The sequence below is a fragment of the Cherax quadricarinatus genome, chromosome 47, assembly GCF_038502225.1.
Source record: "Cherax quadricarinatus isolate ZL_2023a chromosome 47, ASM3850222v1, whole genome shotgun sequence".
NCBI lineage: Eukaryota > Metazoa > Arthropoda > Malacostraca > Decapoda > Parastacidae > Cherax > Cherax quadricarinatus.
Window position 1 is genome coordinate 7647297 of NC_091338.1, and position 22640 is coordinate 7669936.

Sequence of the window (22640 nt, forward strand, 5' to 3'; positions counted from 1 at the left end):
GGATGTTGCCTGGCTGCTACTTGGCTGCTACCTGGCTGCTGCCTGCCTGCTGCTGCCTGGTTGCTTCCTCGTTGTCTATGAAATATCAGTGGATTACCTGTTCTCAAAGGTTTTTCAAGAAACCAATATTCCATAATTGTTTATCTCGAATTCCCATTGGAAAATGTTACAAATACAAGAACTATTAAAAAAAGTAAAGATAGTCATATACTGTCATATATAGTCATATACTGTCATATATAGTCATATACTGTCATATATAGTCATATACTGTCATATATAGTCATATACTGTCATATATAGTCATATACTGTCATATATAGTCATATACTGTCATATATAGTCATATACTGTCATATATAGTCATATACTGTCATATATAGTCATATACTGTCATATATAGTCATATACTGTCATATATAGTCATATACTGTCATATATAGTCATATACTGTCATATATAGTCATATACTGTCATATATAGTCATATACTGTCATATATAGTCATATACTGTCATATATAGTCATATACTGTCATATATAGTCATATACTGTCATATATAGTCATATACTGTCATATATAGTCATATACTGTCATATATAGTCATATACTGTCATATATAGTCATATACTGTCATATATAGTCATATACTGTCATATATAGTCATATACTGTCATATATAGTCATATACTGTCATATATAGTCATATACTGTCATATATAGTCATATACTGTCATATATAGTCATATACTGTCATATATAGTCATATACTGTCTTATATAGTCATATACTGTCATATGTAGTCATATACTAATTCTAACCATAAGTTTGAGAGATTCAACAGTCCTATACACGTTCCTGAGACAGAAAGAAAAGATCAGCCAGTTGTCAGAGTGCAAAAGGTTTAATAGGCTTCCCTTTCACTCTCGTGTGTATGGTTAAATATGCAGTATTTTCACTGGTAAACAGAATCAAGCCAAGGTTGGGGGGAGGAATAAGTGGCTAGGTCCAATTCCTTGAGTCAAAAGCCAATCACCAGTATCGCACGAGTAACGAACGTGAGAACGAATATCCATCAGAACACTTAACGTAATGCATAAAAGAGCAGACTAATTCTTCGACGAAACGGAAACAGATTTTTGATTATTTTGACCGGATACTAAAATCAAATTGAGGATTCCCACCGGCAGAACATTAATGCCTCAGGGCGGCGCCCTTGTTCCGCTACTTTTTGTCAGCATTCCCTAGCCACAGTAGAGAGAATTATTCCGTTTAGTATTATTAATTGGCTTCAACGCCTGAACGGAGGCGCCATGATGCAGCTTAGAGGCCTTTGATCCAAGGAATATGAGATATCCTTCCTCGGATCAACTCGGCTTATTACCTAATACTAAGGTGTTGCATGAGCCCTACGGGTTTAGCGTTTTCCAGTGAAACTAGCATTATTTTTATTTTCATCATCATCATCATTATTATTATTATTATTATTATTATTATTATTATTATTATTATTATTATTATTATTATTGACAGGTATTGTCATCTACATAAAACCGCTGGTATTTTTTAATCAAAAGACTGGCGTTGTAACTGAACTGTGTTTGCCTAAGTTAACTAATTTTATTCAACAAATCCAGCTACTGTTATTGATGATATCTCAGACGGAGACCAAGTTTACGTGAGTTTGATTCTTTTGTTTTTATTTTGAGAATTACCAGCAGCGTCGGGCTCTTAATTTACTGCAGGTTTGCCTGCGTTTTAAGGAGTCTATATTCATTAAGTTTGTGGCTGCGTCACTTAAACCCTAAATTTCCATCTCGAAATCAAAAATTCTTAAGTGCATTCTCAATGAAAACATATAACCAGTGGACTCAATTTTCTCTCTATAAACACAACAATTAGAACTCCATTATACCAATATACTCCAACATACCATACAATCGGGCCTGTCTCCTATATATTTTAGAAACGAGAAATGTGATGTGTGATTCATATTGTCAATATATACATGTGTGGGTGTGTGTGTGCGTGTGTGTGTGTGTGTGCGTGTGTGTGTGTGTGTGTGTGTGTGTGTGTATACTCACCTAGTTGTACTCACCTAGTTGAGGTTGCGGGGGTCGAGTCCGAGCTCCTGGCCCCGCCTCTTCACTGATCGCTACTAGGTCACTCTCCCTGAGCCGTGAGCTTTATCATACCTCTGCTTAAAGCTATGTATGGATCCTGCCTCCACTACATCGCTTCCCAAACTATTCCACTTACTGACTACTCTGTGGCTGAAGAAATACTTCCTAACATCCCTGTGATTCATCTGTGTCTTCAGCTTCCAACTGTGTCCCCTTGTTACTGTGTCCAATCTCTGGAACATCCTGTCTTTGTCCACCTTGTCAATTCCTCTCAGTATTTTGTATGTCGTTATCATGTCCCCCCTATCTCTCCTGTCCTCCAGTGTCGTCAGGTTGATTTCCCTTAACCTCTCCTCGTAGGACATACCTCTTAGCTCTGGGACTAGTCTTGTTGCAAGCCTTTGCACTTTCTCTAGTTTCTTCACGTGCTTGGCTAGGTGTGGGTTCCAAACTGGTGCCGCATACTCCAATATGGACCTAACGTACACGGTGTACAGGGTCCTGAATGATTCCTTATTAAGATGTCGGAATGCTGTTCTGAGGTTTGCTAGGCGCCCATATGCTGCAGCAGTTATTTGGTTGATGTGCGCTTCAGGAGATGTGCCTGGTGTTATACTCACCCCAAGATCTTTTGCCTTGAGTGAGGTTTGTAGTCTCTGACCCCCTAGACTGTACTCCGTCTGCGGCCTTCTTTGCCCTTCCCCAATCTTCATGACTTTGCACTTGGTGGGATTGAACTCCAGGAGCCAATTGCTGGACCAGGTCTGCAGCCTGTCCAGATCCCTTTGTAGTTCTGCCTGGTCTTCGATCGAGTGAATTCTTCTCATCAACTTCACGTCATCTGCAAACAGGGACACCTCAGAGTCTATTCCTTCCGTCATGTCGTTCACAAATACCAGAAACAGCACTGGTCCTAGGAATGACCCCTGCGGGACCCCGCTGGTCACAGGTGCCCACTCTGACACCTCGCCACGTACCATGACTCGCTGCTGTCTTCCTGACGAGTATTCCCTGATCCATTGTAGTGCCTTCCCTGTTATCCCTGCTTGGTCTTCCAGTTTTTGCACCAATCTCTTGTGTGGAACTGTGTCAAACGCCTTCTTGCAGTCCAAGAAAATGCAATCCACCCACCCCTCTCTCTCTTGTCTTACTGCTGTCACCATGTCATAGAACTCCAGTAGGTTTGTGACACAGGATTTCCCGTCCCTGAAACCATGTTGGCTGCTGTTGATGAGATCGTTCCTTTTTAGGTGTTCCACCACTCTTCTCCTGATAATCTTCTCCATGATTTTGCATACTATACATGTCAGTGACACTGGTCTGTAGTTTAATGCTTCATGTCTGTCTCCTTTTTTAAAGATTGGGACTACATTTGCTGTCTTCCATGCCTCAGGCAATCTCCCTGTTTCGATAGATGTATTGAATATTGTTGTTAGGGGTACACATAGTGCCTCTGCTCCCTCTCTCAATACCCATGGGGAGATGTTATCTGGCCCCATTGCCTTTGAGGTATCTAGCTCACTCAGAAGCCTCTTCACTTCTTCCTCGGTTGTGTGCACTGTGTCCAGCACTTGGTGGTGTGCCCCACCTCTCCGTCTTTCTGGAGTCCCTTCTGTCTCCTCTGTGAACAATTCTTTGTGTGTGTGTGTGTGTGTGTGTGTGTGTGTGTGTGTGTGTGTGTGTGTGTGTGTGTGTGTGTGTGTGTGTGTGTGTGTGTGTGTGTGTGTGTGTGTGTGTGTGTGTGTGTATACAGAGAGAGAGAGAGAGAGAGAGAGAGAGAGAGAGAGAGAGAGAGAAATATTGAAATCTATTTACTTTTTCTAATTGTTGTCTTTATGGAGAAAATTAAATCCAGAAACAAGTTACGTGCTTTTTTATGAAATAAACTAGCCATCTTCCCCCCCCCCGCTCTCTCCCCCTCTCCATGTATCTAAATTAACTTAACTAAAAATCAGGTCAACTATAACTCGCGCAACGTAAATAACATGTATGCATCACCATAAACGCTAACAATAACATATTAGAATTATGTGTCCAATGTGTTCGTATTTTCAAGAGCTTATTCAGTAATGCATTCAGCTTTAGTGACCTGATACTTGCATCAAGTTATTGCTCTCTCTCTCTCTCTCTCTCACCAGTGATTACGATCCTGCCTGCACTCAAGAACAATAATTACAAACTCGTCTGTTATCAATAACAGCGATTACAAACTCGTCTGCTATCAGTAACAGAGATTACAATTTCGTCTGCACTCAATAACAGCGATTACAACCCCATCTGTACTCAAGACCATTGACAACTGAAGGTAAAAATAGAGTTAGTAGTGGTGATTGTGGTAGTCATAGCAGTGGTCTCTCGCATCCTGGTGTTTGCTATGAGGCTGCTCAGGTTTATCAAACTATTCACATCCACCATCTGTATAGTAACCCAGTTGTATTTAGATGTAGAACCATTAGTAAAAACACAGCCTTCTGCATCTCAGTATAGAAACACCAGTAGAGGGTAGAGGTGGTTTGTAGCCAATGTTTTCCATCTATCTTTCCTATAAATTCCATGGTATAGGAGACAGTTCTTGCCGGAGACAGAAACAGACAGTCCTCATCTGTAGACAAATAAAGTGGAATTGAAGTCTCCTGTTATCTGCCTTTTCAATACACTCACACCCTCCCTTTAATCTCAATCTCTCCCTCCCGCCTTCCCTCCCCAATCAGTTTTGGCTTCTCTATTCATGGTGCTATACACAACTAATAAAGATGATTTGTGATTCGCAAAAGCCAAAATTGTCCTGGAATTAAACAATAATTAAAGAGAAATAGCAAGTTAATGCAGCAGTTTGATGTGCTCTGAGGCGTGCGCTTGTGGCCGACACACAACACCAAACTTTTTGTGCATCCAAATGGCTTACTAACAACAAGAGCGAAATAAAGGCAAGTTGCTGAGCAACCTCTTATTGGGATAACGTTTTGCTCTGTGTAGAGCTTTGCCAAGTCATGATAAAGCTCTACACAGAGAGAGACAAGCGTTGTTCCCAATTAAAGCTTGTGCCTACGTTCGACTGAGTGCTTTAAGCACCAACAGGATTATTAATCAGGCTATCAACTAAGAGGGCTGCTCTGGGTCCGGGCCGCGGGAGTGATGACTTCAGCCATGACTCGATCCTACTGCAAGCCAATCCTGCTCTCTCCACGAATTATTTACAATTATGTTACTACGATTTCTGGACTCAGACACAAGTAACTCTATTCTACGACCAGTCTTTTTGTTCACAAACATTTTGTGGTTTAACTAACAAGTGCAGTGACCATGGAAAGTAGTAAGCAGCGGTTGTGACAGACAGTAACCATTCGGGGAGGTTGCAGTGACCATGGAAAGTAGTAAGCAGCGGTTGTGACAGACAGTAACCATTCGGGGAGGTTGCAGTGACCATGGAAAGTAGTAAGCAGCGGTTGTGACAGACAGTAACCATTCGGGGAGGGTGCAGTGACCATGGAAAGTAGTAAGCAGCGGTTGTGACAGGCAGTAACCATTCAGGGAGGTTGCAGTGACCATGGAAAGTAGTAAGCAGCGGTTGTGACAGGCAGTAACCATTCAGGGAGGTTGCAGTGACCATGGAAAGTAGTAAGCAGCGGTTGTGACAGACAGTAACCATTCAGGGAGGTTGCAGTGACCATGGAAAGTAGTAAGCAGCGGTTGTGACAGGCAGTAACCATTCAGGGAGGTTGCAGTGACCATGGAAAGTAGTAAGCAGCGGTTCTGACAGACAGTAACCATTCAAGGAGGTTGCAGTGACCATGGAAAGTAGTAAGCAGCGGTTCTGACAGACAGTAACCATTCAGGGAGGTTGCAGTGACCATGGAAAGTAGTAAGCAGCGGTTGTGACATGCAGTAACCATTCAGGGAGGTTGCAGTGACCATGGAAAGTAGTAAGCAGCGGTTGTGACAGACAGTAACCATTCAGGGAGGTACTAACGCTTTGCCAAATCAATGTTAAATGGGAATTTGTTCCTTTTTTTTTTTGCCTCCCGATGCAATTACTGATTTTTTCTATCCTTAAAACAAGCAAGTCAATCTTATAAGCTTTTACTTATACCTTTGAAGAGTTTCGAGAGTTTCACTACTCTCAGAGCCCGGCCATGTGCCAGGCTCGACTGGTGCTTGCCTGGTCAACCAGGCTGTTGCTGCTGGAGGCCCGCTGCCTCCCACATATCCATCACAGCCTGGTTGATCCTGCACCTGGTGACGATACTTGTCCAATTTCCTTTTGAAGGCTTCTACATTTGTTCCAGCCGCGTTTCTGATATCCTCTGGTAAGATGTTGAATAGTCTGGGACCCCGGATGTTGATACAGTGTTCCCTTATTGTCCCCACCGCACCCCAGCTCACGTACATTTACTTTTCTGTGCTTTCTGATAGTTCTCAATCCTTTCTTGCTCCTCTCTCTCCCGTAAATATACTGGCTCCCTTACCTTCGTGTGTTAGTGTGTCACTTGTTAATGATCCAGATAGGACCGAAACGTCGTCATAAGTTTCATTCTCCTGTGTGCTGGTTAGTTGTGTAGCATCCTGTGATATCTCCTTTCCCACCTAGGAGATCTGGTCTGAGACTGGGTCGTGGGGAAGGTAATCCCAGAACCAATAAGAGGTAACAGAGGCCACAATAATATTTAGGCATCGAGAAAGTGGATGAGATTTGTGCTGCTCTTATAAGTAAAAAGTATATTTTTTTCGTTTTTATTTTATTTTTTCGCCACTACACGACCAGTAGCAGTAACGGAATCAACATCACTATAAACAGTACCATCTCCACTATCAATACCACTAAGCGGAGTATCAGCAACATCAGAAACAACAGCGATACCGCTAATATCACCATCAACCAATAGCCCTTTCACCTCAGTAATCACCACGAGTACTGAGAACACCACTACCATGAGCAGTAGAAACCCCAGTATTAGCAGCACCACAGCGAGCAGCAGCACCTCCTCTAGCACCACCAGCAGCAGTGCCAACAGAAACAGAAACTGAAGCCACCTTCACCACCAGTACCAGTCTCACCACCACCAGAATTATCACCAGTAAGAGCACCACCACCACCACCACTACCACCACAACCTGAAGCAGTAACTCTAGACAGTCACACAGCAGTTCCCATGGTCGCCGTCTCAACGCACCTTTAACATCTTCGTCAGTATCTCCATCAGCCTGGGTTACACACCAACATAAACTATAAACCTCCATTATGAAGACTTCATCTTTCTGTGAAAGTAAATTGCAGAAAAGACGAGAAACTAAAATTAAATGCGGTTTACTTACACAAAATACTGAGATGCACACTGTTATTAGCAGTTAAAATCAATTTAGGTACTTAAGAAAAGGCTTATTGCAGAATAATCTTCGCTCCTTGTGCAGAGTTATCAGAGCAACACTTTAAGCTGTACTGGCGTAGGTGAGAGGTTACTAATACAGGAAATTCTAGCTACCTTTCACTTCTTTAGGTGAAATTTGATTCCCTTCCTTTCGCCATTACCCAGGTGCTTCCCCATAAATACAATAACACAAATTCAAGGACATAATTGTAAGACAGTAGAACTATGTACAAAAGATGAGGAAATCAGTCCCTCAGCCTTGGAGTTGGTGTGAAGAGCACCGTAGTCGTGAAGAATCTGGAGCATAGGCAAGAAGGCTGGCGCTTATATACTGGCGTCAGGAGGTAAGGGACGGGTAGCAGACGAAGACACTGTCGCTGGTAGGCGGGATTCCCCAGTGGAAGTAGGTCGTACCCGAGGAACGGATTAGTGGTAGTAGTAACAGTAGTAGTAGTAGTAGTAGCAGCAGTAGTAGTAGTAGTAGCAACCATGAAGAAGGTTATGTCGATGTCCTCTGAACGAAACATATACAATAAAGATACCCAGATGTTGTACATGTGTCTAATTTTCATCTTGTCGGTACTATATACCGACAAGATGAACAATATAATAATAATGTACAATAATGTACAATATAATAATAATATACACACAACGAAACGTTGTCCCAATAAAAGCTTGTTCAGCAACGTGTGACTACTATTATCGACAGTACACCATTTGGATGCATCTAGTACAGTAGATTCATCGAAAAATACTCAAACTACGTTAAACTTGGTGTACATTACTAGAAAATCAAGAAACCTGTAGCGGATTAAAGATCGAGCCTCCAACATTTCTTTTATTAAATTATCGATATGGATTTAGAGCCTCATTTGACTAAGATATCGTCACTAAGGAAGGGCACTTCGCCCAGGCAAGGTGAGATGTAAAGCATGTAGTCTCTTTACACCTAGAGTTCCTGTTCATGTATATTATCTCTAAGTGGTTCTGGAGATTATCTTCCTCAGAGCCAGGTCACAGATGAGGCTTCCTTGGCTGGAAAGGAAATACCACAGAATTAGGAACCATTAAGGCTGAAGAAAAAGACCAGAATCGAGTTATTTTACTTGTATATTTTACTTGTATGTAAAGAGAGTAGTAAGGGAGAAAAAGTTAGCATATGAGAAGTTTTTTACAAAGTAGAAGTGATGCAAGGAGGGAAGAGTATATGGAGAAAAAGAGAGAGGTTAAGAGAGTGGTGAAGCAATGTAAAAAGAGAGCAAACGAGAGAGTGGGTGAGATGTTATCAACAAATTTTGTTGAAAATAAGAAAAAGTTTTGGAGTGAGATTAACAAGTTAAGAAAGCCTAGAGAACAAATGGATTTGTCAGTTAAAAATAGGAGAGGAGAGTTATTAAATGGAGAGTTAGAGGTATTGGGAAGATGGAGGGAATATTTTGAGGAATTGTTAAATGTTGATGAAGATAGGGAAGCTGTGATTTCGTGTATAGGGCAAGGAGGAATAACATCTTGTAGGAGTGAGGAAGAGCCAGTTGTGAGTGTGGGGGAAGTTCGTGAGGCAGTAGGTAAAATGAAAGGGGGTAAGGCAGCCGGGATTGATGGGATAAAGATAGAAATGTTAAAAGCAGGTGGGGATATAGTTTTGGAGTGGTTGGTGCAATTATTTAATAAATGTATGGAAGAGGGTAAGGTACCTAGGGATTGGCAGAGAGCATGCATAGTTCCTTTGTATAAAGGCAAAGGGGATAAAAGAGAGTGCAAAAATTATAGGGGGATAAGTCTGCCGAGTATACCTGGTAAAGTGTATGGTAGAGTTATTATTGAAAGAATTAAGAGTAAGACGGAGAATAGGATAGCAGATGAACAAGGAGGCTTTAGGAAAGGTAGGGGGTGTGTCGACCAGGTGTTTACAGTGAAACATATAAGTGAACAGTATTTAGATAAGGCTAAAGAGGTCTTTGTGGCATTTATGGATTTGGAAAAGGCGTATGACAGGGTGGATAGGGGGGCAATGTGGCAGATGTTGCAAGTGTATGGTATAGGAGGTAGGTTACTGAAAGCAGTGAAGAGTTTTTACGAGGATAGTGAGGCTCAAGTTAGAGTATGTAGGAAAGAGGGAAATTATTTCCCAGTAAAAGTAGGCCTTAGACAAGGATGTGTGATGTCACCGTGGTTGTTTAATATATTTATAGATGGGGTTGTAAGAGAAGTAAATGCGAGGGTCTTGACAAGAGGTGTGGAGTTAAAAGATAAAGAATCACACACAAAGTGGGAGTTGTCACAGCTGCTCTTTGCTGATGACACTGTGCTCTTGGGAGATTCTGAAGAGAAGTTGCAGAGATTGGTGGATGAATTTGGTAGGGTGTGCAAAAGAAGAAAATTAAAGGTGAATACAGGAAAGAGTAAGGTTATGAGGATAACAAAAAGATTAGGTGATGAAAGATTGAATATCAGATTGGAGGGAGAGAGTATGGAGGAGGTGAATGTATTCAGATATTTGGGAGTGGACGTGTCAGCGGATGGGTCTATGAAAGATGAGGTGAATCATAGAATTGATGAGGGAAAAAGAGTGAGTGGTGCACTTAGGAGTCTGTGGAGACAAAGAACTTTGTCCTTGGAGGCAAAGAGGGGAATGTATGAGAGTATAGTTTTACCAACGCTCTTATATGGGTGTGAAGCATGGGTGATGAATGTTGCAGCGAGGAGAAGGCTGGAGGCAGTGGAGATGTCATGTCTGAGGGCAATGTGTGGTGTGAATATAATGCAGAGAATTCGTAGTTTGGAAGTTAGGAGGAGGTGCGGGATTACCAAAACTGTTGTCCAGAGGGCTGAGGAAGGGTTGTTGAGGTGGTTCGGACATGTAGAGAGAATGGAGCGAAACAGAATGACTTCAAGAGTGTATCAGTCTGTAGTGGAAGGAAGGCGGGGTAGGGGTCGGCCTAGGAAAGGTTGGAGAGAGGGGGTAAAGGAGGTTTTGTGTGCGAGGGGCTTGGACTTCCAGCAGGTATGCATGAGCGTGTTTGATAGGAGTGAATGGAGACAAATGGTTTTTAATACTTGACGTGCTGTTGGAGTGTGAGCAAAATAACATTTATGAAGGGGTTCAGGGAAACCGGCAGGCCGGACTTGAGTCCTGGAGATGGGAAGTACAGTGCCTGCACTCTGAAGGAGGGGTGTTAATGTTGCAGTTTAAAAACTGTAGTGTAAAGCACCCTTCTGGCAAGACAGTGATGGAGTGAATGATGGTGAAAGTTTTTCTTTTTCGGGCCACCCTGCCTTGGTGGGAATCGGCCGGTGTGATAATAATAAAAAAATAAAAATAAACCTTCAAGATGTAACTTCCCAATCTCTCATAAATAACTCAAATAGATTCGCATTAAGTCAGCAAACAGTGGAACCGACAAGATTAGAAAATACAACGATGATCTGGTACGAAGTTCAGACCTGCCTTCACACGGGCCCTGAGCTGCAACATACACACACACACACACACACACACACACACACACACACACACACACACACACACACTCATGACGGTTTTGTCACCAAATTCAGCTTTCACAACATGATCATCAACTGAGATAAAATAAATCAAGTCTTTAATGAAACATACCAGGTAGATGTAACATGGATCCGAATTACTGCCTAGACAGGATCAGTTCTGCCGCACTAGAAGCATGCTCAAAACATATACCAAAAATAAAAAAGAATTGAAGATGTGATCTAGAAAGATACTCCCTCTACATGCGAAGACGAATAATCACAGAACTTTCCAATGGTGCTTGACTGCTGAAGTACGGAAGGAAAAACTGGTTAGAGAAATATAAAACTGAAAACAAATTGAGTGAATCTTACAGAATCCAAGAAGGACTGAGGGAGCTAAAGGCGAATTAATGACACTGAAAGAAATCCAAAATACTTCTAATCGTATGCAAAATCCAGGGTAAAAATTACATCCAGTGTTAGTTCCATCTTGTTGCTCATGCAACAAGATGGAACTAACACTGCTAATAATAAAACAATAAGTGAATTATTAAAGTCTCCATGTTATTCTGTGTTCAGTGAGTCATTAACCATACTAAAGGTCGACTCAAAACTTAGTCAACTTCTCAAAAATTACCGACATAACCCTAACCCCAACTCTGAAAAGTCATTGACACATTACCCATGCACTCTGCCCCTAGATCCAGATGCATCGAACTCCATGTTCATCGAGAACTTCGTGAAGTCCCTCTCACGTTTCACAAATATTCTATGGAGAGGAAGCCTAAATAACAGGGACATCCCACAATCGTTAAGCGCATCAAACAATGCCCCCACTCCATAAACATAAGAATATAAAGAACAAAAGAATGGAGGAACACTGCAGCAAGCCTACTGGCCCATACAACGCAAGTCCTTATCAAATCACCCATATATTTGTCCAACTTTGTCCCAAAGCTAGGCAAAAAATCTGCTCCGTACCCCAGGCACCAATCAAACCCAGATGGCGACAAAGCAATTGCAAAGAGTTACACACCAATAGTTCTGACGTCCGACATATTAAAAGTCTTTGAAAGATCACAAACCACATCCATTCGCAAAACTTACACAACTCAAGGCAGCAAGGATTTAGAGCATGCTACTCCTGTTTTCGCAACTACTTACGAGTACATGTTTGACTGGACCAGGAATTTTTAACGTCCTCCCATCATACATAAAGAAAATTACGAGCAGATTCCTGGCTGCTTTTCGGAAGGACTGGACAAGTTTCTCAAGTTTGAGCCGAACTTCGTGCGGCTTGCACCAACAGCTTGGTTGATCAACTCATCCAACCATCGGGAGTCCTGGTATGAGACCGAGCCGAGGGGACGTTGATCCTGAGAGCACATTCCACGTAGACTTCAATTAGCAGTAACTAGGTACACAATTTATATCTTTCTTTAAGCCTGTAAACGCCTCTGCGTCAAAGTAGAAAAGATGTCTGGTGTTCCATGCAGACACTTCTCATCAGTCTCAAAAGCTGCCTGCTGATTCGTTCTTACTACGTAAACAAACGAGATGATTTGCTGAAATATTTATCCCACTCCACTGAAGAGCCGCTTTGAAACTACCCTCGTTGAGCGGAGACTTTTACAAATTGCCCTTCAGATGCTGAGTACACTCTCTCGCTTGCTCTCAAAAGCAGACTTAAAATACGTCGATTCAGAGATGTTTCTTGTGATTTTTTTTTTGGGGGGGGGAAGAATGTTCCTCCGTGATCCTACAAGAAGGGAGCAGACGGTGGAAATGGGGGTGAAGTCTTTACCTTGATGTTGGTGATAAGCTCTTGAACCAAGGAACTGGAGCTACTTAACCTTTGATCAGATTTGATGTCCTGGTCTATGGGCGCCAGAACCCCTACAAGTTTAGCGTTTCTTAGTGAAGTTAATAGCAATAATTCACCGTGTGCATCCTTTGCGATAACAATAAGAGGTTCCGAAGGTTTTAGCAGGAAAAATATTTACATCCCCTGGAATCCTGAACCTAATTAACATCGCGAACACCAGCAAATCATCAGCAACCCAGAGAATCAACAACAATCGGAAAGAATCCTCAGTTCTAAAGAAGCATGAACACCGGGATTCACACGTGTCTGTATACTTTACGGGAACTCGCGTTAATTCAGAGGCCTCAAACATACGACCCACCTGCGGGCTGAATATGTCCCAAAGGCACAGAAGAAAGAAATAGGTTATTAAGTTTATCTCTCCTAGTCTTGAAAGTCACTGGAAGAATTCATCACATCTAATTTCAGTAACATGAACATAATAATTTTATCTAAATGCAATAAAACAGGAAAGTGTTTTAGAGAGGAGGAACGAGAGTCGTAAAGACAGAACAGGAAGAGAGGCAGTCACGCAACCATGACAAGCTGCAGAGGAGACGGTCGACATGCAATTATCATAAGCTGTAGAGAAGTACTATTGCTGCACAAAACAAGACTAGAGGCAGTCATGCAACCATCACTAGCTGCAGAAGAGAGGAGAGGGTGAACAGAACGAGAACAGCCGCAGTCATGCAAAAATCACGAGCTGCAGAGGAGAGGCTCGGACAAACAGAACATGAACAGCCGCAATCATGCAACCATCACAAGCTGCAGAGGAGAGGAAAGGGTGAACAGATCAAGAACAGCTGCAGCCATGCAAAAATCACGAGCTGCTGTGAAGGCGCTGAGCAACACAGCGAAAGGTGATCCCTTTGTAAGCTGAGTACCAGGAAGTTTTATACAATTATTCACATATATTTCCGTCATTCTTGTCAAACCAAACATAAGAGGGCTGAGCTTGCTACCATCTGCAGCTCATAAGACTGCCATCCCCACGAGCCCCTTTGAGGCGGGGTAGATGGCAGACCAGAGGCCTAGCTTCTCCCTACGAGCCCCGTGAGGGCGGGGAATGTGGCTAGGCCTGGGGACACTTGGTCCCAAAGATGAGGAGGTACTGTACCTCCTCCCATGGGAGGCTTAAGTCTCGAGACACTCCCCAGATAGGGAGCCAAGGCCGGGTCACCACTACTTGGAAAAGACCCGGGCCGGGAGAATACCGGCGAATAAAAAAAAAAAATAGAACTTTGTAACAGAGACAAAAAAAAAAATAAAAAAAAATAAACTTCAAACACGTACCAAAATATTACATCACACGCAGTAGTCAAAGAATAAAAAGAAAAAAAATTACTCTCCACAAAAATATTAAATTAGTGACAGATTTCGTTGATTTTAACGGGAAAATAAAAACATCTTGCCAGGTATAAACGAAGAACCAAGAAACGGACATGATGTCTTTGTTGTACTGCAAGTTGCAAGCAACAACACCCTGACTGATCAGGAACTATCAACCAGTTCACATCTTGGTTGTGGTGGCGGTGATCCCCAGAATCATTTCATTGTAGACTCTTAAGTAATACCTGTGATAGGATTTGAGAGTTATATTTAAGAAGACCCTCGAAAAATAGTACCTCTTGGAACTGTACCCCTTGGAATTGTACCCCTTGGAATTGTACCGCTTGGAATTGTACCCCTTGAAATTGTACCCCTTGAAATTGTACCCATTGAAATTATACCCCTTGAAATTGTGCCCCTTGAAATTGTACCCCTTGAAATTGTGCCCCTTAGAATTGTGTCCCTTAGAATTGTGTCCCTTAGACTTGTGCCTCATGGAATTGTGTCCCTTGGAATTGTACCGCTTGGAATTGTACCCCTTGGAATTTATGAGAGGCCTGCCCCGTTCCGCGAGTAAGAAAAAAGTTTTGAAATGGTTCTCACGTAAAGGACAGGCAAAACGTAGGCGAGAAAATAACATAACTCGCACAATGAAAATCCTGGAGAGATTAGTCCCAAATCTGCACACTGCAATCGCTCCCTGTGATAGCAGATGGTGCGTAATACCACTAATGAAAAGCAGATGTGCCAAGAGTTTTCATTACCCTCGTTTCATATATAGAGAGAATTGCCAAAAGACTTCTGTTAGCTCCTGATAGCTTCTGATTAGCCGGGATGTGGTGCGAAAGGTTGCTTTCGCGTGACTGGCAACAACAGCCTGGTTGATCTGGCCATCAACCTGGTGGTCTGAGACTGGGTCACGGGAGCGGCCACCCCCGGAATCGTTTCCAGGTAACCTTCAAGCAACTCTCGAAACCTTTCCTAAGGCCAGATGTCGTTTTTAGCTGCTGGTCGTACAAGCTGCTCCTGGAAATGACCCGCTGGCCTTCACAGCTATCGTAATCTGGCCGATTTTGTACATTTTCAGGTACTCTTTTAGCTTTCTCTGACTTCCAGCTCTGACCTTTGATATACCTTTACCTTTGAAGAGTTTCATGAGTTTCTCTACTCTCTGAGCCCGGCCATGGACCAGGCTCGTCTGGTGACCTCACCGTAGCTACACTCACAAACAACATATTCAAGATATTTTTCAAGGCAACTGCCCACTGGAAGTGCACTTTTCACCGGAAGTGTTTCAAGAAGGTAAGTGGAATGATCTGAATGAGGTAGGGGTTATAATAAGGTTATGTAAGTTTTCTAATGTTCTTTTGGTACAAAAATATTTTTACATTACACACAACGACAAATACTGCACCCAGAGATACTAAATACAAGCAGGTTAAGTACATGTGGAAGCAGTACATAAGCAATAGTACATAACTCCACAGGCAACCATCCACGACATACCAGTCACATACCTGCTGAGGAAGAAAAGCATTAAGCACCAAACAGCTTAGTGCTTAACCCCGGGCCATTCATTAAGCACCAAAGAGCTTGGTGCTTAACCCCGGGCCATTCACTCTGCAACAATCTTCTAAGTAGTGACACTTTACGTGGATTATGCTATTTGTCTTTACGTACTTAAAACGCCTGGGATAGACACGTGAAAATCCTACCAGCGGCTTGAGGGAGTAATCCCTATCTCAGCCGCTTACTGCACGGTGAAGTTTATAACATTCAACAGAGCGAGAAATCCGCCCCTCTCCACACGCAACAATTTAAGAGTAGAGAACTTCCGTTTTTTTTTTTAAGTGTGCCTCAGCTCTTCTAGTGATTAAGCGGCGCTTTACACCTGATTAAGGTATTTACACTGTAATCCAAAATCTAGCGTCTTCGCGACTCTAAATCGAGCTAATTCTTAGTGTTTATTACTTAAGGACGAGGAGGAGGGGGAAGAGGGTAAGGAGGTGGGGAGGGTAGGAGGTGGGGAGGAGGAGAAGTAAGAGAAAGATGATTTTTTTCGGATCATTAACCTCGGAGGGCTATTAACCCATGACATCTCAAGAAAGTCATTCAGTTTGGGCTACTTCAATTCGGGTCCTTCGATCCTCGTTCCCAAGTTGCGACCCCTTACGCCCAGTGAGACGAGAGATTAACCAGTTAAAGGCAACTTCGTCATCTCTAAACAACTGCTACTACCACCACTATTACTATTACTATCTACAACGATTATATTATTCCTTTATATCTCACTCCAATAGCTATATATACTCTCTGTGTCCCTGTATTGTTTGTATCGGCTTGACAAAACCCCTGGAGAGCGAAACGTTGCCACAATAAAATGTCACATGAGTTGCACATGTGTCCTTTTACCTAACAAACTTGAAGTTATTCCCTACACGAAACTCCCAAGTACAGGAATGCACCATTTCCCCAGTAACAAGTATGTCTACATATAAAAAGCGAAATGCACATCTCTTCACACTGTATGAAGATAAAACAAGACACCTTGCCGAACGAGGACTTACTGGAAGAACGTTCGCTCTGTTAAAGTTTCGTTATAAAGTCAGATCCCCACATGGAGAAGACCCGGGGCGTGATCCACATGGAGAAGTCCCGGGTCGTGATCCACATGGAGAAGACCCGGGTCGTGATCCACATGGGGAAGACCCGGGCCGTGATCCATTCAGAGAACCAATCTGCGCCTGCATCTACGTGGTAAAACTGTACATGGAGGGCAACATATCGACTATCTATGAGAGTCTGTTTTGCAACCTGTGTCTTCGTCTTCGCATCTCAAGAAGCGAATAGTGCATAACCACAAATTAGTAGGAAGCAAATCAGGAAAGTAACATCAGGTGAATAATTGTGACTGTTGTTGCGTGAGTTTCAGGAACGATGAACTGCAACGACCCAAATCAAGTTCACCAACGGAACAGTGATTACTATCATTAATGTGAAGCGGTAAACCCATGTATGCAAATCAGCGAGAGCAATTAGCAGAGGCTCTATCCTTCGATGAGTCAGTCACGTTGCCTAACTATGCTCACGTACTTTACGATGACCATATGTCGCTTCCGAGGATCGTTGCCCCAGTAGCCCGGTCCCAGACCGGACCTCCTGGTTGCTGGACTGATTAAGCTGTTGAAGCTGGCCACGCAATCCAACGTCTACACCACAGCCCGGATAATCAGGAACTGATTTCACTAACCTTTTAAGTTTCCTCTTTAAGACAGCCAGAGGTTTGTTAGTAATTGCCCCGACCCACGAGTAGAGAGCGCGCGCGCGCGCGCGTGTGTGTGTGTGTGTGTGTGTGTGTGTGTGTGTGTGTGTGTGTGTGTGTGTGTGTGTGTGTGATCTTTCACATTATTAAGGTCCTTTAAAAATAATAGAACAGGTAAGTCTTCTGCTATTCTATTATTTTTAGAGATCCTTAATAATGTGAAAAATGACGAAAACGCTTGGAATTTCACTATTTTTTTACAGTGGATGTTTATATATATATATATATATATATATATATATATATATATATATATATATATATATATATATATATATATATATATATATATATATATATATATACATGCACGCGCGAAATCCTTGCGTCAGCTACAATTGCTTTACGACCCAATTTCAACAATTACAGTGTCTGTCAAAACCTTACGTACTAACTTGGTTCCTCTACCTGACATAGTTACAGAACTAGCTCTACATCATGTGACTTACGTCTGGTTGCCTTTGCGTATATTCTGCTGAAGAGGGACCTAGTCGAGAAACGAAACAGACTCTCTCTTACGTTCTGTTTCCTTCTCCCTTGACCAGCCTTTATTACTATTTCGGACAAATAGTGTCTCATTATGTACAGTATCTTCATCATTATCTCAACCGTCTTATTTCCATATATTTACTAGGATGTTCCCTTGTTCTCTTTTCTTTTCCCTATCGTCGAGATATGGGTTAAATTCCTAGTATTTCCGCCTTTTGTTTCCTTCCTTCTAGTCCGGCACTTCCCTTCCCCCAATGAATATTTATGTTATTGTTCTCACCTCTCTTCTTCCCCAGTTTTCACATATTTTCTGGTTTTTCTGTTCCATCTATTTCCTTGGTTATACTATTTCTACTCACTCTTGTATTCTCGTGTTTATTAAGCTTTTTTCCGTGCCGTCTAACTATTCTATAGAATTTTCATATTCCCCTCCGTCCCTTTCTTGCGAGCATATCCACTTCTTCCTATTCTTCCCCTCCCCCCTTCTTCGTTATCCCTCCCAATGCCTCTCCTTTCTCTCCTCCCCTCCATTCATTAATTTCATTTTTTGCCCATTCCTCCTTCATTCTGTGCCTCTACATTAAATTAATTCCTTCTTTCTCCATCTCTCTCTCTCTCTCTCTCTCTCTCTCTCTCTCTCTCTCTCTCTCTCTCTCCCTCCCTTCAGTCTGTCTCATATATCTCTTCCCCAGCGTCCCTCACCACCCCCCTACATTTTTCTGACCCGAGTGTACAAAAGCACGTCGACATTTTATCACAGTATGGATGAGCGACCATTGTTCAACAAACATTATTTTTATACTCACATTATTTTTGTAACAAACACAGTTGTGTACGCGAGAAATACAAAGCTGTGAGAAAATATTTTTTCTCACACACACGCACGCACGCACGCGCACACACACACACACACATACACACACATACATAGCTTTAAGCAGAGGTATGATAAAGCTCACGGTTCAGGGAGAGTGACCTAGTAGCCACCAGTGAAGAGGCAGGGCCAGGAGCTTGGACTCGACCCCTGCAACCTCAACTAGGCGAGTACAACTAGGTGAGTACACACACACACACACACACACACACACACACACACACACACACAGGCCCATACTGGATACAAAGAATTCTTCAGAACTTGTCCAATCTTTGGACGAAAACCAACTTAGACTAGTGGATAGTTCCACTATGACCCCGCCTCCTCCTGCTTCGCCTCACCTAACTACAGTACATAAGCCACTGCTACGGCCCTGTGCTGTACTTTCTATAAGACTGATGGACTGAACACATCGACTCCAGGCTGAGGGACTGATTACCTCAAAGTACTCCTCTTCTCATACCTTCCCGCTTTGTATAAGACTGATGAAGCCACTGTGTGGCGAAACGTTTCTTCAATAAAGATTCCCATATGTTGTATAAGTGTCTCAATTCTTCAACTTGTCGGTTTTTAAAACCGACAAGTTGTTAGTTTTAAACCGACAATGTTGTTAGTTTTAAACCGACAATGTTGTTAGTTTTAAACAGACAATGTTGTTAGTTTTAAACAATGTTGTTAGTTTTAAACAGACAATGTTGTTAGTTTTAAACAGACAATGTTGTTAGTTTTAAACAGACAATGTTGTTAGTTTTAAACCGACAATGTTGTTAGTTTTAAACCGACAATGTTGTTAGTTTTAAACAGACAATGTTGTTAGTTTTAAACCGACAATGTTGTTAGTTTTAAACCGACAATGTTGCTAGTTTTAAATACTTTCATTATTATCATCAATATTATTATTTTCATTATTTACTGCTATCTGCAACATTTTATTGACGATTATTATTTTAAACAGTTTTTTTTTTATATTTTTATCATTATTAGTATCAGTATCAACATGAGCATCGCAACCTACATCATCATTATTATTCCTATCAGCATCACCAGCATCATCAAGTATTATTATCATTAACATGAGAATTATCATAATCACTGGCACCATCATCAGTAACTTCAGTATTATTAATTTTATTATAACCATCGTGATCATCGTCTGTATTATCGTCGTGAGAACGATAATCATGAGAATAATCGTGAGAATGATAATTGTGAAAATAAGAATCATCATGAGAATAATCATCGTTGTTGTCACTTTCATTTTCCTTTCGCCTTGTACGTCAATCTTTTTTCTTTCACTTTCCCCTTTATGCAAGTCTGACTCTCTCTCTCTCTCTCTCTCTCTCTCCCTATCTGTCTCGCCCCCTGCTCAGCCATTATGGCAAGACATTCTAATTACGGTCAAAACTCCTGTCGGGCAAGAATAGTGTCGTGATTTTGTCCGGGCCAAATTGAAGAGGGGAATAATTCCATTTACTTTTAATCCCGCAAACAGTTTTATCCCCATCACTGACGAGGGGAAGGCGGGGAGGGGAGAAGAGGTATGGGGGAAGTGAGGGTAGGGGAAAATCCGAATGGGATTTCTGGTTTGTGATGATGGCGGTGTGTAGGCGAGTGTGAATGAGCGAAGCACAAAAAAAAAAGGAAAATGGGGGAGGGGGGCACAGAGAAAAACATTAACACACAGTTTGCAGAAGATACACAAATAACCCGCACATAAAAGAGAGAAACTTACGACGACGTTTCGGTCCGACTTGGACCGTTGACAAAGTCACACTAACCAGAAGTGGAGCAGGACGGCTATATATAGGCAGGAAGAGGTGGTGGTAGTAGTAGTAGTAGTACAAGAATGGTATATAATACCAGCAGAAGCTTTTGCTGGGACAACGTTTCGCTCTACGTAGAGCTTTGCCAAGTCTTAACTTGATAAAGAGAAACGTTGTATTAAAAACTCATTTCTTATTCTGGGGAAGTGGCAGTGTTGATTAATGAGATACATTGTCCAACATGTGGATATATTTATTCTGGAAACGTTTCGCCAGCCAGTGTCTGTCTTCAGACTAATGCAGAATAAAGATACGCAAATGTTCAACAAGTGTCTCAGAATGTTAGTTATCTCTGTGTTATGATTGAAGACACCACTCGTGAAGCCACTGACTGAAGACACCACTCGTGAAGCCACTGACTGAAGACACCACTCGTGAAGCCACTGACTGAAGACACCACTCGTGAAGCCACTGACTGAAGACACCACTCGTGAAGCCACTGACTGAAGACACCACTCGTGAAGCCACTGACTGAAGACACCACTCGTGAAGCCACTGACTGAAGACACCACTCGTGAAGCCACTGACTGAAGACACCACTCGTGAAGCCACTGACTGAAGACACCACTCGTGAAGCCACTAACTGAAGAAACCACTCGTGAAGCCACTGACTGAAGACACCACTCGTGAAGCCACTGACCGAAGACACCACTCGTGAAGCCACTGACCGAAGACACCACTCGTGAAGCCACTGACTGAAGACACCACTCGTGAAGCCACTGACTGAAGACACCACTCGTGAAGCCACTAACTGAAGAAACCACTCGTGAAGCCAATAACTGAAGAAACCACTCGTGAAGCCACTAACTGAAGACACCACTCGTGAAGCCACTAACTGAAGAAACCACTCGTGAAGCCACTGACTGAAGACACCACTCGTGAAGCCACTGACTGAAGACACCACTCGTGAAGCCACTAACTGAAGAAACCACTCGTGAAGCCACTGACTGAAGACACCACTCGTGAAGCCACTGACTGAAGACACCACTCGTGAAGCCACTGACTGAAGACACCACTCGTGAAGCCACTAACTGAAGAAACCACTCGTGAAGCCACTAACTGAAGAAACCACTCGTGAAGCCACTAACTGAAGACACCACTCGTGAAGCCACTAACTGAAGAAACCACTCGTGAAGCCACTGACTGAAGACACCACTCGTGAAGCCACTGAATGAAGACACCACTCGTGAAGCCACTGACTGAAGACACCACTCGTGAAGCCACTGACTGAAGACACCACTCGTGAAGCCACTGACTGAAGACACCACTCGTGAAGCCACTAACTGAAGACACCACTCGTGAAGCCACTGACTGAAGACACCACTCGTGAAGCCACTGACTGAAGAAACCACTCGTGAAGCCACTAACTGAAGAAACCACTCGTGAAGCCACTGACTGAAGACACCACTCGTGAAGCCACTGACCGAAGACACCACTCGTGAAGCCACTGACTGAAGACACCACTCGTGAAGCCACTGACTGAAGACACCACTCGTGAAGCCACTGACTGAAGAAACCACTCGTGAAGCCACTAACTGAAGAAACCACTCGTAGCTTCTTCAGTCATAACACAGAAATAACTGTAACTGTAACTGGAAACAAGTATCTTTCTCCATATCTTGTCTGTATCACCATAACATTTCTCAAGAATGTTTTAAGCTGGACTGAACTACGGGCAACCTGTATCTTTGACTTAATTAATCCCAGTATAGACGACGTGTGATCCCCTGGGTTATCTGTTTCAGAGGTAACGCGACGTATTCGTAATTATTGGAATATTTCTGGCCCTTAATGTTAATTTCTTTTTTTATGAGTTCGATGGCCGACTCAGACGCGTCTCAGGGCAAACATTAATTTCGTCCTGTGGACTCCAGCATGCATGACAGCGAAATATGAGGGTTCTAGGTAGGATGAATGATGCAAGAATGTCTCCTCAATGAAGGATGAAGGTAGCT

The 22640-nt window shown here is 42.5% G+C and overlaps 1 protein-coding gene across 1 annotated transcript in view; it reads right to left on the minus strand.

Moving 5' to 3' along the window:
* LOC128696526 (uncharacterized) overlaps positions 1–22640 on the minus strand; it is a 623432-nt gene that overhangs the window by 353930 nt on the left and 246862 nt on the right. The gene's annotated exons all lie outside the window — the stretch shown is intronic.